Genomic DNA, 20,455 nt, shown 5'->3' with positions numbered 1-20,455 from the left:
AATAAAATATAGAAAATCTGAATATAAATATGAATGGTTTGAATATCAATGATCCAATCAACAATAACATATCATCATCATCACCAAGCTTTATCCCAGTTAAACCCGGGTAAGCATTACAACTCTTGTTTTTCCATTTCTTCCTATTTAAAGCTACAACTTTGTGTTACAATCTGCCTCTTTCGGTCTTCAATGGTCTTTCTCATTTTTTTAGACACCCCTCCTTGCATCAGTTGAGCATAACATATGCCGTCCAATATGTACACTCAACCCATATCCATATTGGCCTCACCTTTGATAGATCTGGGTTTGGATCAACCCCAATCGAACCATATCTATTCACAACCTCACCAACAAACTCAATGAGCCCAAAGGGGCCAATGTTCCACCATCACTCCAATTCAGCTACAGCACAGATCCAGTACCCAACAGAAGATACACACCAACTTTCAATCAGGACCATTCATCCCCAAATCAAAGGAAAGACGAAGCCAGCTAGATCCGATCCTCACCCGAATAAATAACAATTAGATCCACATCCAATCAATAAATAAAAGAAAAATTCCCATGAACCTTGTCTTAATAAAAAAATAAAACCACTTGAACACCAAAGATCATCTGTCCTTGATTCAACAGTACACGCACCCGCAAACCGCGCCGTTGACCGCGGCCGGCAGGTCCGGTGCCCGGCTCCACTCACCAGCCTCGCAGTCGTAGACGAGGACCAGGCCTTCCGGTGAGCCACGGCCACCCCGGCCGCTCCTGCGCCACAGGTCGTCGATGCTCCCGCCGGTCTGGACGAGCACCACCCGGTTCCCGGCTGAGATGAGGGAGAAGCGGACAGCATTGTCGACCCGAACCGGCGGCGCCACGCCCTCCGCCAGCGCCGGGTTGGGCTCCCTCCGCCACTCGTCCTTCCTCGAGTCGTACCGCCAGAATGACACGCCCACGGCGTGGCTCGCCAGTACGTAGACGAAGGCCCCGGCCCCACATGACGCCACCACGCAGCCCCCGATGGGGACTACCGCGCGCCTCCTCCGCCACGTCATCGCGATGGCGTCGAACGTGTCCATCGTTGATTCGTACACGTAGCCTTCCCTCCTCCTGGGACCCGCGGACCCTACAATCCTCACTCCACCGAGCACGAAGAAGAGGGCCCCGACCGACGCGCCCTGGCATCCGTACCGGGACGTTGAGGATACCGATACGTCTCGCCACATATCGGTTTCCGGGTCGTATTCCTCCACAGAGTTCACCGGTTCGCGGCCACCGCCGGGAGTGCGGACGGCTCCGCCGGCGACATAGAGCTTCCCGGCGACGAAGGAGGCGGCGAAACGCTTCCGGGGTTGGCGCATCGCGGATCGGCACGAGACGGATCCGGACCACGGGTCGTACCGGAGGGTGACGGCGGCGGAGGAGGGAGTCCGGCCCAGGAGGTAGATCTCCCGGCCGACAACGGCGAGGTGGGAGAGGGTGAGGCCTGAGACAGGGAGCGGGCGGGCGGGGGACCAATCGGAGGGGGCGGATAGAGGGAGGGTGGCCGGGAGGACGCCGGAAGGGCCGGCGGAGAACGCCGCGAGGATGTGTCGGAGGCCGCCAAGGCGGCGCCGGTAGTCGTAAAAGGCCGGAGAGGCTAGAGTCTCGGCCCACTTACGGCAGACGAGGGACGCCGGGCGGAAGGAGGAGGAGGGGAGGCGGGAGAGGCACTCGGTTAGGAGGTCGTCGGGGAGGATGGAGATGGAGGGGGGATGGTGGTTATCCGGCGGGAAGTGCGCGAATTTCCGGTGGGCCTCGGGCAGGGTATCCGGCCAGCATGATTTCACCAGCCAGGTGAGCCGGCGGCCACCGGATCTGTCCGATCTGTTACACGTCATTTGCGATGTTGATCGACGCAATGGAGATTTCCGGTGAGCGGAATCTCGGGTTCGCCTGGAAATCTTCGGGAAAACCTTCGAGCGGTGATTTTCCGGGGAGGAGGGGCGAGGGTTTTCCTTTTCATAGGGCGAGGGAGAAAAACCAACCTCGAATCTCTGTGTGTAAAAAATAACGGAATTTTAAAGTAAGAAACAATAACGAATTAATAGCCGGTAATACCTTTCTCAATTTAGAAAATGGCAGTCATATCCCTGAGGTTACAGATGATGATTCGCATAGGTGGATCCGGACCCGGAAACGGTCAGAGTGTATCAGTTAAAGTCGCGGCTAAAGGTCTTTATAAGGGTCTATGTAAAAATGACTTTCGATTAGGGATGTAAACAGTTTGGATTCGGATCAGATGGGGTTAATACCAGATTTAACTAATGGGATGTAAAATTGAGTTTAGATTAAGGTTTTCCGTTCAAATATGGATACAACCTAATTTTACTTATGCTAAACAAAGGAGAAAGTTGTTTCTAGCTCAAGGTTTTAAAAAGAAAAAAAGAAAAAAAAGGCCAAGTCCTGAATTCTAAAGTATGGAGCGAAAGGCAAAAAGTAAGCGTCCCATATTTTCAGTACTTTGCCAATACACCAAGCAATTTGCATGAGGTTAGCGATGTTAATGGATCCAACTTTAACAGATATCTGACTGACTCTAACTTTGTTTAGTCAGATTTGGTAAGCCGAAACCATATCTGATTATAAGCGGATGTGGACAAGGTTTTGGTTTTTTGCAACAAAATCCGATGGATATGTAGATTTTATGGATATCCAAATCCGACACGTGTAAAAAAGTGATTTTGACATGAGCTTTTTACCATCCAAGTTTGAACCTGAATCCAAATTCATTTATGCAACATTAGATTAGTAGGGTATATGACAATATCCAACCCGAATCCGAACTGTCTACTTCCCTACGTGAGATGAACTCAAATCCGCATTTCCATGCTGACAGCCTCATCCCTTTACTATTGCATCAAGCAGTAACCCTTAGAAATCTCGCAACCAAATTGGACCCAAATTGACCTCTAATTTGGATTGCAATTCCTTTTTCAGATCTTTGATTTGATGTTCATATTAATAACACTGATTTGATCATCCTATCAAGGGAATGCAACATCCACAAAATCCGACATGATGGACTTCTACTTATCATGTATAACCCAAACCCATACATGCTTGCACCCTTTGTGAATTTATTATTTGGTTGATAATCACGACTAGCCAATTACCATCCCCTTCCATATCCAATAAGCTCAACAAGAGGATATGGTATGTGGTTTTCCTATCTCCAATCCAAAATAAAAAATAAAAACTTCAATGATTCCTTACTTTGGCACGGTACAAATATATAAATTTTATATTTTTAAATTTTTTTTAGACTCATTGTGAATATTGAGTAGCAGTCACAATTTGTATATATTTGTTTTAGAATATTAAGGATGGGTCATATATGTCATGGTCAATCCTTCATATTTCATAATGGACAATTCTTTCACAATGGAATCTGATAAGTAAGATTTAGAATAAGCATTTATAGATTTTTTTTTTGCTATAAGAAATAATTCATCGAAATAATGAGTCACTTGCTTAGTTGAAACAAACACATCCGAAATCACAAAATGCTCGAGATTCCTCTATTCAAACCTTTTCCTTCTTCTTGTTGTTGATATCTCAATTATGACATAGATCTAAGTTGTCACGAGCTTATTTCTTCAATAAGCTAGTACAACGCAATGGTTCTTCACCGCAAGCCTTTCAGTCACTTACTTGCAACTAATTTGTGACAGGCATAAAATACTTCGCAAACCCGTGATGCATCAGACTGCCCAAGCTAGCCAGCTTAATGGCTAAAGGTTGTGTACCAACACCTTTGCATGTGCCAGATCATTTCATTGGCACTGCGCAACACCTCATATGCAACTGTTTATCAGAAGTTGATCAAATGCATCTTCAAATGCGTATTCTATATAATTCATGCCATTTAGTGCATAATCGTCCCATACCAACTATCACTTCTGAAAAGGAGCACAAACTTTGCTTTAGTCGTGTATGAGATGAAGCGTATTATAACTCAATGCATACGATACACCAAACCTCGTCACTGAAGGAACAAGATTTTGCGTCCTCTAGTCCAAAGACCAGTTGATGATTGAACATCATAGCAAAGAGCATCACTCAGACTCATTTACTAGCGCTTAGGCATTCTCTCGCCTAACCCCGAGTCACCATACTCGGTGGCAACTACCTAAGGTGATTCTTAGAGGATTTAGCCTTAACTCACACGCACTCTCGTACATCCAACCGCTACGCGTGAGACCATTCTACAAGCCGAGAAATCCTTAACTAAATCTTCAAAAACATCTTTTGATCTGCTGACACTGTTTAATCAAACAATGTTTCACGTCTTTACCGCTATACAACAATGCACTAACGACGATACCATTGCTTATCGCGTGTCATGCTACCATCGCACGTCACTGATCAAGTCAGCGCATACTGCGTGTTGTCATACTTGATGCATTTTTCAATCTATAGAGTTCCGCACTGCTCATGCTCCATTTTAAAGGCTCGGCCCTGGATATAAGCAATGATGCATTTAAATTTTGCTTATTTTAAAATTATCAAATTTCATCCTGATATGCTAATATTACTGAGATAAAAAAATATACTATTTTTGTTTTGCATTTTCTATAATTTTAAGAACATATAACTTACATGTATTATTTTGCCAAAATGATTATGAAAAAATAAAAAAAAAATTGAATATATTGCAATGTTTTCCTCACCAAGATTTTTTTTCCCCTTTTTTGATAAAAAAAAAATCCCGAGACCGATATTTGCGTCTTGGCATCACCCGCATCATTACCGGATCCGGACCTGATCATCCCTCTACCCAAAAATTCAAACGGTCCGCCTAAGCAAGTGGCAACAAAGTCTCAGGGGTATTACAGTCATTGGCTTTTGAAGGGCATTAACGTCATTTAAATCGGGCACGCGAAAGCAGATCTCCGCACCTTCTCTGTCACGGGCCCTGGTCAGGACGGACACGTGTACGGTCTGGATCTGTCCTTCATGGAATACTGACAAGCGAAGCCTTTCTTTGTCGCATTACATGCTCCAACCCTAATTTTTCCATTATTTTTGGGGTAATAAAATTTGTCTTTTTTTTTTAACAAAAGATAAATCCGTGAAAAACTCAGACCAGAAGGAGACAAAAGCACGCTAGTCTCAAAGATATGCAGCAGACCATGTGACCTTTCCCCCCTCTTCTCCACAAGGACCACAACACAAACAAAAGAGGGGAAAGGATCAAAATTTCACTTCTTTCCATGTGACCCAATGCCCTATAAATCATGGTAGGAGTAGGACCAAAACCCCTACTTAGGCACAATTTACCAAACCCAAGCCAACTTTGTGGTCAAGGACACTAGCCAGCCAAATCCCCAACTTTGGGTTCAATGTAGCCTTGAAATTTGATTATTGTAGTATTTAACAAAACCGAGCTAGCCAAGCTGTGGTGCACAACCCAAGTGTCAAAATTGACCATGGTCAAAATTAACCAAGTGGAGCTAAAGAGGCTGGAAATTCATTTTTTTGGATAAAAGGCTGAGAAACCAGCCAAGCTGATCGTGGCTCGGCTCGTAAAATAGGCTCGACAAACTGAATATGAACAAAACCACCATGGTGGTGGTGACTAGGGGTGGCAATCGTGGCCGGTTGGCGGGTCGACCCGACGGGTTGGCGGGTCAGCATACCTCAACCCGAACCCGACCCATTTATTAAACGGGTCGGCTGTGGCAAACACGACCCGCCAACCCATTTAGTAAATGGGTTGGATCGGGTAAACGGGTTCTCAAGTTCGCGGGTTGGGTTGGCGGGTCTACGGGTTGGTGGGTCGGGTTGGAGGGTTGACGGGTCGGCAGGTTGGCGGGTCGGGTTGACGGGTTGGCCCACCCGCCTAACCCGTTTATTAAACGGGTTGGCATACCCCCAACCCGAACCCGACCTGTTTAATAAACGGGTTACGCGGGTCGACCCGTTTATTAAACGGGTTGGCTTAAGCCCAACCCGAACCTGCCTAAGAGGCGGGTTGGCGGGTCGTGTCAGGTTTTGCCACCCCTAGTGGTTACCCATGCAGTCAACAAGGTCATATATCAAGCTGAAGGCCTAAGATCGAATCCTGCTGGCGGATGAGGGCTGCTGTTGATTTATCACGGGAGCATGTATGGCTGGGTGGTCGTGTCTTCAACCTGAAGTATTACTTCGCAAGAAGATGGGCCCATTAAGTGACCTAGTTCTCGGTGAGGGTTCTTTTATTGTAAAATGAAAGAGCTGAATATAAACAATAGGTAGTCAGCTCGGGTGGGCTCTTATAAGCTTGTAAGGTAGTAAAAAAATATATTTTAAGTGTACTTTTTTTGTAATTCAATTTCTTCCAGTGATAAAACAATGTTTTTTTTAAACCAACTCGAACTTGGCTTGTTTAACTCGAGCTGATTATGGAGCTTGGCTTGGCTCGAGCAAGAATGAGCCAAGCTTGAACACTTAAAAAAGCAAATAAAAAAATAATTTTGATAGAGGAATGATGCTGCGTGAGTGGATCACTGGCTCAATTCTAGACTAGAGAAGTTGATATCCTATGAATGTCGAGCAATAAGGGGGTGTGAATGATTACATCCCATGTGCTTGGGCAATAAAAGTCCCTGTGATTCGCTCATATCGGCTTTCATCACGGAAAGCTTTTACGTATTGGTGAATTTTGTGGGAATTTTTGCATCCTTATGGAGCAAATGAATAAAAATTGAATTCACGGTCTATTTATTTTCTATTCAAACTAAATGTAAAAATTCATTCGATACATTTATTTGAATTCCAACACTTAGTCTCTCTCTCTCTCTCTATATATATATATATACAAAGTGAAAGTTGCGCAAACAGATGGGCCGTCCATCACAGCCTTGATGGATGGCCCATGCAAAAATGCGCAAAAACTTCCATTTTTCTTTGTTTTTATCTTTTTAGCGTGGTTTTTGACCGCCGCTAAAGGTCTCAACGCAAACGGAGACATTTAGCAATGGTCAAAACACCGTCACTAAAAGCCCCAGTTTTTGCTGGAGCCTTTAGTGACTGACTTCTTACGGCGCTAAAAAACTGAAAAAAATGGGTGCTTTTGAGTGTTTTTTCACTCTTTTTTTTTGTTTCCCTTCATCACACGCGTGATGGACGGCCCACAGAGTTGCACAGGTAGCTGCATAACTAAGGATTTCGTAGCTACCACGGACTATATATATATTAGGTCCCATTTCTCGTTCTACACCATAAGTTTTAAGTGTTTTATGATAGATCTGAACCATTAGATGTGTTTAGCATGCTCGATTTAGTGAAAATCGATTTTTGAATCATGTTTTTAAAACAAAAAAACATGTTTTTTTTTATCTGAGAAAAGCTGGTACCTTCATAGCCATTGATTTTGGATCACTGGAAAAACCTGTATACAAGTCAGATTCCAGCGATCCAAAAGCCGGTTCCCACTAAACAAAACCCATAGATCACATCTACCGTGTTAGATGTGAGAAAAAATACTTAAAACTATGATTTTTGAAGAGGACTAATGAGGTCTAACCTAAAAAGAGGCCTAGGGAACGCATTACTATATATATGAGTGTTACTGGTTTATAGAACTTCAATAAATGATGTAGAGCCAAGTAGAGGCTAGGGTGGGCAGGTGTCCAACCCTGACCCAAAAATCTCGCACAGGAGGGTTTGGGGGCAAGGTGGGCGGGCTGTGCCCATCCTGATCCAAAATGTGTCTCCTCATGCCCGATCCAGAGCCCATTATGGCCTCATAAACCCAAAGCGCGAATAAATTTGGACTGATGTCCTTTAAAATCAGGCTCATTTATCAAAATGGGTCAGATTTAGGTTGAATAGTGTGAGATTTACACAAATCTTAGTTAGAAAACTGGGAGATAAATATGTTTAGAACTCAGCCTGATCCAACCTATTTTACATATTGAATAAAAAAAACTAATATATTTGACCAATATTTTTGCAAATCCAGTGTCAGAGTGGGTTGAATCACATCTTGATCCATAACTCTTTCATGTGTTCAGAATAAGATCCACATGTAAAATTAGATCCACTTATTGAAAATTGGAGTCATCACTGGATCAACCCAGACCCAGCCCATTTACAAGGCTACGCTACAAATCTACACTTACATTCAGATGTAAAAGTGATTTATTCAGTTTTGGATGTAGCCTTTATTGAATCTTGCCTTATCAAATTGGAATTCACATTCAAATTTCAGATTCAAATGGAAAAAGGATGGTACTGGATTTGGATCCGGTTATCATAAGATAGCTAACCAGATACATTTTCTGTGTAATATTTGGATTTGGATGTGAAACCTCAAATTGAATCTGAATGGTATTATTAATATGATGGTTCTCTCTACCGGATTTGGATACACACACATTTGTCGCAAACATTACCATGCATTTGTGTCCACCCCAGTTTAGATTCCTGGCTCCTCCACTGAATTGCGACAATCTTGGCAGTAATCACTAACCAAGATATACATATTTGTTTTTATTGCATGAGAAATGAAAGCCTGCTTTGTCTTATATAAAAATGTCAGTGTAGAATTAAGGGCGACACTTTTCCTTTTTCTTTTTCCTGTATGTGGTTGCTAAACTTTATTATAATGAACTTTGTGGGATCTTCTCCCTTTCCTACAAATTCAACAAAATCTTCCAAGTTGTCAGATACCATGATGTGAATTTTCGTTTCTTATGCAAGAAAACCTAATCTCTCTCTCTAAGGGGCCCGCTCCAAGGGCAAAGGCATTGGCGTGGTTAGTGGCTCTGGATCATGTTCAAACCCAGATTAATGTCAGGAAACGGGGGCTTCAGTTTCCAAGCATGTGTGTTCTTTGCGAGAAGGCGGTAGAGAACACGACTCACCTATTTTGGTTTTGCTCGGTAGTATTAGACCTATTCTTTCAAACTTGGGGTGCACCGCCGGTTCAAACGCGTTCGAGTTCTGTTATTCGGGACCTCTTGTTTGGTCCCATGAGTTTACGAAACAAAAAAAAAGGAGATTATTGTGCCGGGTATGGTTGTTTTCAGCATGGTGGGTGATATGGACCGAAAGAAAAGATATCTTTTTCAGGGGCATCAAATTCAATTTTGGAAAGCTACTTCAGCGGGTTATGTTTGATGTGTATCTGACTCTTAAATTACATAGTAGAGACGGGGGTTTGGATCTACTTGTACTCTGAACTGTGCACAATCACCATCTAGATGGTGGCTGTCTTACTCTTATGTTCCTCTCTCATCCAATATTTGGTTGGATGTATTTTGGTAATGTTGAATGATAAATGTTCTCTCTCTCTCTTATTGAATAAATAGTCACTTAGATTAATGATATTAAAACTGTTTTATTTAGAGATTTTCATAAGCCCCACCATTCTTGTTTTTTTCTCGAAAGTATAGCTGGGGTTAGGCGGATTCTTACAGGTTTATTAATGCAAAGCTAAAATTACAACCTATAAGGGTATCAAAGGGTCAGGTTTAATTCGGATCCAAGTAAAACCCGACCCAAACCTGATTTGAGATAATGATATGAGGTTCCAATTCAGGTCTAATGGGATCCACCATAAGATAAACCATACCCAGATTCTTTAAGGATTACATGAGCCAGACTCAGAGCATACTCCCTAAAATAAATTTTTGTTATCATTTTTACATTATAACTTAAGGATCTTAATATAAGGATCTTAATTGAAACTTAAGTCATCAGGCCCGAGTCTAGTGTGAAATTTCACAATTCTAATATTTGAGCCTTCTTTTATATATATATATATATATATATATATATATATATATATATATATATATATATATATATATATATATATATATATATATATATATATATATATATATATATATATATATATATATATATATATAGAGAGAGAGAGAGAGAGAGAGAGAGAGAGAGAGAGAGAGAGAGAGTAGTGGGTCGGTGCTAAACCCTGTGCTAAATACGTTTTTTAAGCTTTTTTTCATTTTATTTTTAAATTTTGACCGTACAGATGTGATCTATGTACTTGATTTTATAGGGATCAGCACTTGAAGTGTTTGATTCCAACACATGAGTGGATTTTTATAAAGTTCGAACAGTCCAAAATATTTGTAAATTTTTTAGGCTTCAAACATCATTTTCTTCATAGAAAACACATGATCTAGGTGTGGATTCTTAGTAAATCGAGTATGCCCAATACATTTATAGGGCCGGAACCACATAAAAGTACTTGAGAAGCTGAAAATCCCATTTATCACCTGGCATCAAATGGGTTTAGAACATACCCATTACTCTCTCTCTCTCTCTCTCTCTCTCTCTCTCTCTCTATATATATATATATATATATATATATATATATATATATATATATATATTCTCAAGGAAGTCACCAATCTTGAGGGTTGTCCTTCCAGGATTTTCCTACATCCACTCTAGTCATTTTGGCTAAAGTTTTGTCCAAAAAATGGGTTCTACAAAACCTAGAAGTATTTTCAGTTGACTAGTGATTGTGCCTCTTCCTCTTCTGACCTCTAGTTCCTGCTTCAGTCGATGCACCAAATCGGTTTTCCCATAAGCCCACACTTGGTGTATCCCATATTCTCTAACATCATTCTACTGGACATTTTCCATTGGAAACAATCAAATTTTCTATTATTTTTTTCATATGATTGAGGTGCAGCATGACAGAAGCTCTTGCTTTTGCTCGTAAGGTTTGGACCCATCCCCAAAAGCCATCACAAAAGACCAGACCCGACCCATCTCGTGGATCCGATGTGTTTACTAAGTGGGATCGTCAGATTTGGTCAAATTTGAAATGAACCCATGTAATTTCCTCAATTCTATCTGGTTACCAGTTTGACTTGATAACATGTTCCGGAAGCAGCTACTTTCACCTAATAGATACTATGGGTGTACCAAGGGGGGCTCCGCTTGTCTGGCAGGAGCAGTTAGCGCATGTCACCTTGTGTTGGGACGTTGCAAGTTCGAACCCCAAATGGTATGGTTGTATAACTGGTAGGGTCAGACAAACCCCAGCTTTCTCCGTTGAAAAAAAAATTATGGGTGTAGGCTGCGTCTTCTCAATAAACCCTCATAAATGTATTCAACATAGTTTTCTTGATAGAACTGATGCTTTGGATAATGTTTTTCAGACATAAAAATATGGTTTTTGAAGTATTAAAATTTTAGTACATTGTGTGCCATTGGTCTTTAAGGGTACGTTTGATGATTTGTCTAAGATTGGACGAAATAAACAAAAAAGATGGAACAGAAGATTAGTTCTATTCGTTCTATAACAATTGTTCCAAGTCTAACATTTGTTTGGACCGTACTCAGATGCTATGTTTCAAATTCAGTTGTTTGATGACGATGTGAGAACAACTTAGACATTCATGGATAATGGGTCAAATTATTTTGTTTTGAATCATATGACCTGATTTGTCCACCATTTCATATGTTTTAACAAGTTTATTATAGTTTTTTGCCCGGATATGGATTCAATTACAAAATTATGTCTAAAAATCATGAATTTTTTCCCTAAATATAGATTTAGAATTAGATTTTTGCCCAAAATATGAATTCTTTTCCACAAATATAGATTTCGAATTGCACTTTTACCCCAAATATTGATTTTTGCTCCGAATATGGTTCTCAAATTGGATTTTTGCCCCGAATATGGATTTTTGCCCCGAAAACTTAGGGTTTCTATTTTCTTTCTCTTTTGAGTCATGATTCGAGAGAGAACAACCCCGAAAATTTGTTCGGATCCGGGTCATTCTCTCTCGGATCATGACCCAACAGAGGAAGAAAGCAAAAACCCTAAGTTTTTTGGGCAAAAATCTAATTTGAGATCCATATTCAGAGCAAAAATCTAATTTGAGATTCATATTCAGAGCAAAAATTCATATTCGGAGCAAAATTTCATATTCGGAGCAAATATCCAATTTGAAATCCATATTCGGGGCAAAAATCTAATTTGAGATCTATATTCATAGCAAAAATTCATATTTGGGCAAAAATCCAAATCCTAATCCATACTCAGGGCAAAAAAAATCATGATTTTGTACATAATTTCGTAATTGGATCCATATCCGGGTAAAAAACCATAATAAACTTGTTAAAACATGTAAAATGGTGGACGGATCGGCTCATACGATACAAAACAAAGTAATTTGACCCATTATCCATGATTGTCCAAGTTGTCCTCACATCGTCATCAAACAACAAACATTTGGAACATAGCATCTCAGTACGGTCCAAACAAACGTTGGGCTTGGAACAGTTTATTATGGTTTTTTGCCCGAATACGGATACAATTACAAAATTATGTCTAAAATCATGAATTTTTTCCCTGAATATGAATTTGGAATTAGATTTTTGCTCAAAATATGAACTTTTGCCACGAATATAGATCTCGAATTGGATTTTTGCTTCAAGTATGGATCTCAAATTAGATTTTTGCCCCGAATATGAATTTTTGCTCAGAATATGGATCTCAAATTAGATTTTTGCCCGGAATATGTATCTTGAATTAATTTTTTTCCTCGAATATGATTTTTTTCCTCAAAAACTTAGGGTTTCTGCCTTCTTCCTCTTTTGGGTCATGATCCAAGAGAGAATAACCTAGATCAAAGCAAGTTTTTGAGGCTGTTCTCTCTCAGATCATGACCCAAAAGTGGAAGAAGGCAGAAACCCTAAGTTTTCGAGGCAAAAATCCATTTTGAGGCAAAAATCTAATTCAAGATCCATATTCGGGCCAAAAATTCATATTTGAGGCAAAAATCCAATTTGAGGTAAAAATCTAATTCAAGATACATATTCGGGACAAAAATTCATATTTGAAACAAAAATCCAATTTGAGATCCATATTCGAAGCAAAAATCCAATTCAAGATCTATATTTGTGGCAAAAAATCATATTTTGGGAAAAAATCCAATTCCAAATCCATATTCAGAGCAAAAAATCATGATTTTGAACATAATTTCATAATTAGATCCATATTCGAGCAAAAAAACATTAAAAACTTGTTAAAACATGTAAAATGGTGGACGGATCGGGTCATATAATCCAAAACAAAGTAATTCGACCCATTATCCATGACTGTCCAAGTTGTCTTTACATCGTCATCAAACAACGAACATTTGGAACATAGCATCTGAGTACGGTCAAAACAAACGTTGGACTTGAAACAGTTATTACAGAACGAACATAACCAATGTTTTTTTCCATCTTTTTTGTTCATTTTGACCAATCCTGGACAAGGCATCAAATATACCCTAAAGATCTTAAAAAATAACTTAGCTGTCTTAATCACATGATCGAAAACTTATTTTCTACCAAGTAATGCATATAGATTGTCTATAGGTTTTGGTAAAAAAAAATCCCTAAAATTAAGAAAAACTATAGTTTGTAATCCTGTATATATATATATATATATATATAAACTTACAAAATAAAAATGTTAAATGGGTTGAAGTGGGTTTTTAAAACCTTTTTCCAATTCTAATCTCATAGATGTGCTCGGCGTGGTCATTTTGCTAGGAATTGATATATGAACAATATTTTTCCGATAAAAATGTTTTTTAAGCTTAAAAAATTATAAAGATTTTAGGATGTTGATTTTTCAAGCACATAGATCACATTTATACAGTCGGAATTTGAAAAGCAAACACTACAAGAAAAAAGCTAATTAGCGATGGAAATTTGCGACGGATTTTTTTCGTCGCAAATTGAGACAGATTTTTTCCTTCGCAAATTTGCGACGGATTAGCTAGAGAAAACTATCTGTCGCTAACATTCAAATGATTTATAGAATTAGCGACGGAAAAAATTCTGTCATGAATCCATTGCTAATTAGCGATGGATTCACGATGAAAAAACTTTCATCGCTAATCTGTCGCTACTTAGCGACGAATTCGTGACGGAAAAATTATGTCTCAAACTCTATCGCAAATTTAACGACGGAACGGTACCCATCGTAAATTCGTCGCTAATCAGCGATGAATTAGCGATGACATTTTTTCGTCGCTAATTCTCAATATAAGAAAAACATTAATTAGTGACAGAAATTAATGAGGGAATTTTTCTGTCGCTAATCCGTGGCTAATTAGTGAGGGAATTAGCGACAAAATTTTTCCATCGCGAATCCGTCACTAATTAGCGACAGAAAAATTTTGTCGTGAATCCGTCGCTACTTTTCGATTTAAACCGACTCATCTAGGGCACAAAATTTTTTCTTTCTCTCCGTGTGAAATTTAAACCGACCTCTCCGTCGTTCGATTTAAACCGACTTCTTCGTGGAGGGCCTCCTTGACTTCTCGAACGAGGATGACTTCATGGCAAAGGAACGCGAGGAAGAAGAGGAGTCGGAGTCGCTGGCACTAGAGGATCAGGCCGGCCTGACCTCTTCGGTCTCGAACGGCTCTTCTTTCGCTGGTTTCGCTGACATTCTTAACGGCAACGAGCTTTTTATCCCGGTAAGTGGTTTTCTTTTTCGAGTGTGGCTTTTCGTTCCTGGCCTAACGATTCTGTTGGGGGTTCTGGTTTTAGGGCGACGGACAAGCGAGGGAACCAGGTCGGGAGGGTGCCGGAGAGCACGCCGGTTCGGAGGTGCAGCCACTGCCTTGTGCAGAAGACCCCGCAGTGGCGGGCTGAGCCGCTCGGGTCTAAGACCCTGTGCAATGCCTGTGGGGTGCGGTACAAGTCCGACCTATTGCTGTCGGAATATCGCCTGACAGAGAGCAATTTTTTTTTATTTTTTATTTAAATTTAGCGGCGGATATTATCCATAGCTAATCTGTCTCTAACTTAGTGATGGATAATGTCTGTCGCAAAACCAAATCTATGCTTATTTAGCAACGGACTCACGACGGATCATGTTTGTCGCTAATCTGTCGCAAATTAACGATAGAAGTAGTAACATATAAGTTCTGTCGCTAATTAGTGGCCAGAAATTTGCAATGGATGCTATCCATCGCTAATCCGTTGCTAAACAGTTTAGCGATAGATTAGCCATCCGTAGTGAAAATACTTCTGAAAAAGATATTTTTGCATTTTTTTTCTTTAACAAGGCCAATGGAGAAAAAAACCCATCACCGACCATACATCAGCTGGCCTCCAATTCGTAAAATCCTTCAGGTCCCCTTGCTGTCGAGAAGCACTTACGCTTGGAATGTCCCATCAACTTGGTGACATTAACAAATAGCCCTTAATTACCTGGCATGCCGAGGCATATATACAGGAGTAGGCACCTACCAAAGTTAAGTGCCTATTGTGAGCAAACAAGGGTTTTTTAGGGTGTTTTTCGCAAATCTAAGCCACTGATACATTATAGTCAATTTGCTAAAAAACAATACATGGATCATTTTCTTTTTATAAAAAAGTGAATTTTAAGATTGAATATTGATAAAAATTGTATGCCATAGATTCTCAAACCTTCTAAGAACCTAAAAACATGTCGGAATTGAACAATCAAAAAGTCCATCCCTATAAAATCAAGCATATATATAGGACACAACTGTATAGCCAAATTTGAGAAAAACATGAAAAAAAAGCCTTCACAAACCCCATACACTAACTGTAAGGACAGCTAGAATTAAGCAGCTCTCTCTCTCTCTCTCTCTCTCTCTATATATATATATATATATATATATATATATATATATATATATATATATATATATATATATATATATATAGAGAGAGAGAGAGAGAGAGAGAGTAGGTGCTTAAAAGATTTTCAGTTTTTTTCGTTTTATTTTTAAATTTTTATCGTACAGATGTGATCTATGTACTTGATTTTATAGGGATCAGTTCTTGAAGTGTTAGATTTGGACACATGGATGGGTTTTTATAAGGTTCAAATAATCAACGGTCCAAAATCTTATAAATTTTTTAAGGCTCCAAATATCATTTTTTCATCGAAAACACATGAGCCAGGTGTTATTCTTCATAAATCTACCATTCCTAACACATTTATGGGGGTAGGAACTGCGAAAAAAATATAGAAAAAACAGAAAAACCCATTAAGCACCTAGGCTCTACTATATATATATAGAGAGAGAGAGAGATGCGTGTGAGTATGTTTGTTTTATTAAGTAACAAGATTACGGGGCAATTAAGTTCCTGAATTAGAGGGTAGAGGCGGATCTGTTCTGCGTGTATGGAGCAGTGTGGAACGTAGATAAGAGCACCATATAATTTGAAAAGTGAAGTCTATGATTCGACATTGTTAAAATTGGTGACCTATTCACCACTTGTGGGCAATAACCAAATATTTGAATTCATGACCTTCCATCATTTCCTTTGTGTAGTTATGTCTCCTTTCTTTTTTTTTTAAAATGGTCTGCTCCCTTTCTTTTCTTTAGCTGTTCGTTGAGCTCTTTGTGTTTTTTCTGGAAGACTTTTCCGCGTCTCGTCCTTTTCTAGAGATTCAATCAGCTTCGCGTCAATCTTTGCACTAACCAAGATGCTACAAAATTCGTCTGTTGATGCAAGAAAACAAATATTATCTTGTACAACATTCATATTTTATTTTGTATTCAAACGTTTTTTTTTCCTATAAAAACTTTTTTCTCTTTTATTTTTCTCTGTCCATCGATTCTTGCATTTTTTATTACAACAAAATAAAAATATTAAGCTTTAGGTCCTGTCCTTTTGCTCAAAATCAACAAACTTGCAGAATTTGCGTCAATCTTGGCAATCACCAAGGTGTGAATTCTCTTTTCTTGTGCAACAACTCTCTCTCTCTCTCTCTCTCTCAATTGTATGCATATAATTAAGGGACATTGTTTATTCCAAATGGAGTATGTTAGCTCAGTAACTGGTTCTCATAGCCCCACTATCCTCATTTAATACAATAGATTCCATTATTCCATTGTCCCTTTCACTATTCTACTTAGATGTTCAGGTTGGAAACAGTCAATCCTGCTATTATTATTTGTGAATCTCAAGTGAGCTACAGCTTCACATTAGCTCTTGCTTTTTTACTTTTGGCGCTGCCAGAGGTTAATTTGGATACCACCCAGACTCTGATCCAAGAAGATCAGACCTAGACCCATTAGGTCGATCCAATGATATGGCTAGGGCTGGGAAAGGATATGAGCTGCTCGTGAGCTCTGGTCATTCGGCTCACGCAAAACTCATTCAAACTCGTGAGAGCGGTGAGCCGAGCTATCAGCAGCTTGTAAATCATATACGAGCCAAGCATGGACAAGAGGTGCTCGGCTTGACGTAGCTCATGTATGCTCAATGTATATCACATATTTTATATATGTATTTGTTTATAAATGTGTTATATATTATACCTATATTATATATATTATGTACATATTATAACGACCATTTTCATGGAATATCATCCAACATTTTCTATCCAATAAGCTTTAAAAAATTAAAGGGAAAACTGCCTCGCTCACCAAGTTTATTGACTAATCCCAGGTCCCTCATTTTCAATAGGGAGTATACTCAGCTTTTGCTTCACATGAAAGGATGTGCATCTGTGGGTTTTGAACTTGTGATGTCTCGTCAACTCAGTGACTTTGACTAATCAACACTACCAGATGAATGGAGCCCTTGTGGGCGTTTGCTATCCAGGACTGTTGGCAAATTAACAATATGAACATAACTAGGGCTCTCAGTAGGTCGGGTTTGTGTCGAGTGCATGAACCAACTAGAAACTGGATACCAGTTATGGGCATAAAATGCTGGTTTGAATCTTTTCCGTGTTGACCCAAACTCAATCCAAGTAATTATGCAGGTCAGGTTTGCGCTATGATTACTGTTAGATATCATATCCAACGTGGCTTGACCCAAGTATTTAATTAATTTGTTTATACTTTTAAGTATATTGATATCATTTAAGTTGTATGGGTTGAGTCTGGGCTTCCATTTTCTTGATCTGGCATAACCCGAACCAGAACCCCAACCTGGTTAATTTTGTTACTTGGGCAGTTTCGGATAATTCCTGATGGTTAAGATATCGGACCCACCCTAAAATCTATACCCTTTTAATGCTTTAAGAGTAAGTTTCATATCTTAATCAGAGCTGCGATGATCAAGACTCAAGTCTAGCCTGTGGTCTAGTCTATAAACTTCCAAACCAAAGTGGAGTCCATTCACAAATCGGATCTTGTGATCTGTTTCGATTCGAACCAATTCTTACTCGTTCAGACCCTAGCATTGTCACGTTAATGTATTGTTTGGAACTTTTTGCCAAGGAAAAGCATCATCATCGTTATTATTATTATTATTATTATTATTATTATTATTATTATTATTGGCACTTGGCAGGCCTCTCGATGATAAAACCCTTGAGGTCCCTCCTGCAGATTATAACCAGTGGCAAAGGATGCCCCCTTGTGTTGGCGTAAAAAATTGGAATGTAAAAAATAAAAACACATACAAGTAGTTGCCACGGTGAAAATGACGAAAGGACGCATTGACGCGGGTGATCAGGGTTCTCTTCAGCCTATCGACGCCCATGATCAGCTCAGGCCATCAAGTCGATGGTGAGCAGGGGTCTTGAACCCAAATGAGAGAAAAAGAACACTCCTCAATTTATAGTGGAAGGAGAGTAGAGTGTTACATACATGGCATTAGGGGTGGCAAAATCTGACCCGACCCACCAACCCGCTTCTTAACTGAGTTAGGGTTTGGCTTAAACGGGTTCGTGTCATAAACGGGTCGACCCTCCTAACCCGTTTATTAAATGGGTCGTGTTCGTGTTAGGGGCATGCCAACCCGTTTGACTGGCCCGTTTAATAAACGGGTTAGGCGGGTGGGTCAACCCGTCAACCCACAACTTGTTTATATATATATTAACTTATCTAACCCTAACTCTATATATATATATTAACTTATTTAACCGCCAACTCGTCAACCGTGTCTATGTTATCGGGTCAACCCGTTTAATAAATGGGTCACTGTGTCGTGTCGACCCGTTTATTAAACGGGTTAACCGTGTCATGCCGGGTTACCCGTTTAATAAATGGGTCGTGTTCATGTTTGCCACATCCGACCCGTTTAATAAACGGGTCGTGTTCGTGTTGAGGTATTCGGACCTGCCAACCCGACCCGATTGCCACCCCTACATGGCATTCATGTATGTGAACCCTTCACACATATTAAATGTGAACCCTTCACGTAACCCCCTTCTTACTAATACCCTTCATTAAGCATGCCTTGTGTCAAACCGGGTCACTCAAGGTTGGACTCAATCCGAAATATCGGATACCTTGTAGTTTGGAATTTGTAGTATTCTGTTGTCTTGGTGGTGTTCGCAAAATGCCCCTACCAAGTGAGGGGAGCCCTTGTGGGCAAAGCATTAGCATCATCTCACTACAACAATGTAAAATATTTAGTGACTGTCTAACCCATCACTTAAAAGTCTGAAGCCCTTTAAGTGGAGGCCTCGTTACAAGTAATAGTGACAGCCTAGTGTCCAACACTATAAATTCTATCATTATCTTCAAAAGTTCTAAACACAAGACAATTGATATCACACAACCATCTTGAGACAATGAAGAAGAAGAATCCCAGATGTCTTAAACTAAAAAAATATATAAAAAGAAAATATTGATAAAAGAAATTAGTATACATCATGTATGACCCATAACCATATGAGAAAGAAGTGGGTGCAAGAAATAAGACATGATGTATAAAAAAAATCATAATGCTCCAAGCATGAAACATTAGGAAGCAGTAAAAGGAAGTAGGGAATAAAACAAACAAAGAAAAACCATGTTTTACACTCGATGCTTCTTTAATGCCTTTGCCCCAAGAAACGCACATCGGCTTTTACATTAAATTATAATAAAAAAATTCTTTTGACACGACTCATTTCATATTGGGGTAAGCGAGCTTCTATAAAATTTGAAAGAACGAAAGAAGCACATCGTTTTGTAAGTTTCTTGGGCAGCAAGCTTTTAATGTATCTAAAAGTTTTTCACAGTTGTGTATGGCACTATATTTAGCTTGTTCCATATGAATGATTACTAGTACCTGCTCAATCTTTTGGCTCCAAAGCAGTGTGTCACGAAGATACATTACAAAATTTAAACATGTCCAATATGAACCCCCCCACTTTATGCTACAATGGTTTCTACATGAGAAAAAGATCAAAAGAAAAAGCAAAAGCAAAGCAGCTCGTGCAAAACTTTGGGTTTTTTTTTGTCTAAAATTGTGGTCCTCGGTAAATTCAGAATGTCCATGGAGTGTAAAATAAGGTTCTTTCATAGTTCAAGTCCTAAAAGAAAAGGGGGCACAGGATAGGCAATAATGGCGGTCAAAGACAAAATAAAAAATAAAAATTTGTTACTCTCAAAGAGCATGAATGTAGCCCACAAGGACTCCGCATATTGCTTGGGTTGGAACTTTTTGTGCCTAGACTCGGGAATTAGAGTTCCGGTATCTGGTACAAACCCGACCCGTTGACAGCTGAAGTGGT

General features: G+C 39.7%; 1 pseudogene; it reads right to left on the bottom strand.

Annotated features, from left to right (window-relative positions):
- Positions 1–629: 629 nt before the first annotated feature.
- LOC149814177 (F-box/kelch-repeat protein At5g26960 pseudogene) lies at positions 630–1,874 on the bottom strand (annotated as a pseudogene).
- Positions 1,875–20,455: the final 18,581 nt, after the last annotated feature.

Source organism: Nuphar pumila, chromosome 15, assembly GCF_984573655.1.
Source record: "Nuphar pumila chromosome 15, dmNupPumi1.hap1.1, whole genome shotgun sequence".
Lineage (NCBI taxonomy): Eukaryota > Viridiplantae > Streptophyta > Magnoliopsida > Nymphaeales > Nymphaeaceae > Nuphar > Nuphar pumila.
The sequence above is the reverse complement of the archived record's forward strand: the minus strand, read 5'-3'. Positions and strand labels throughout refer to the sequence as shown.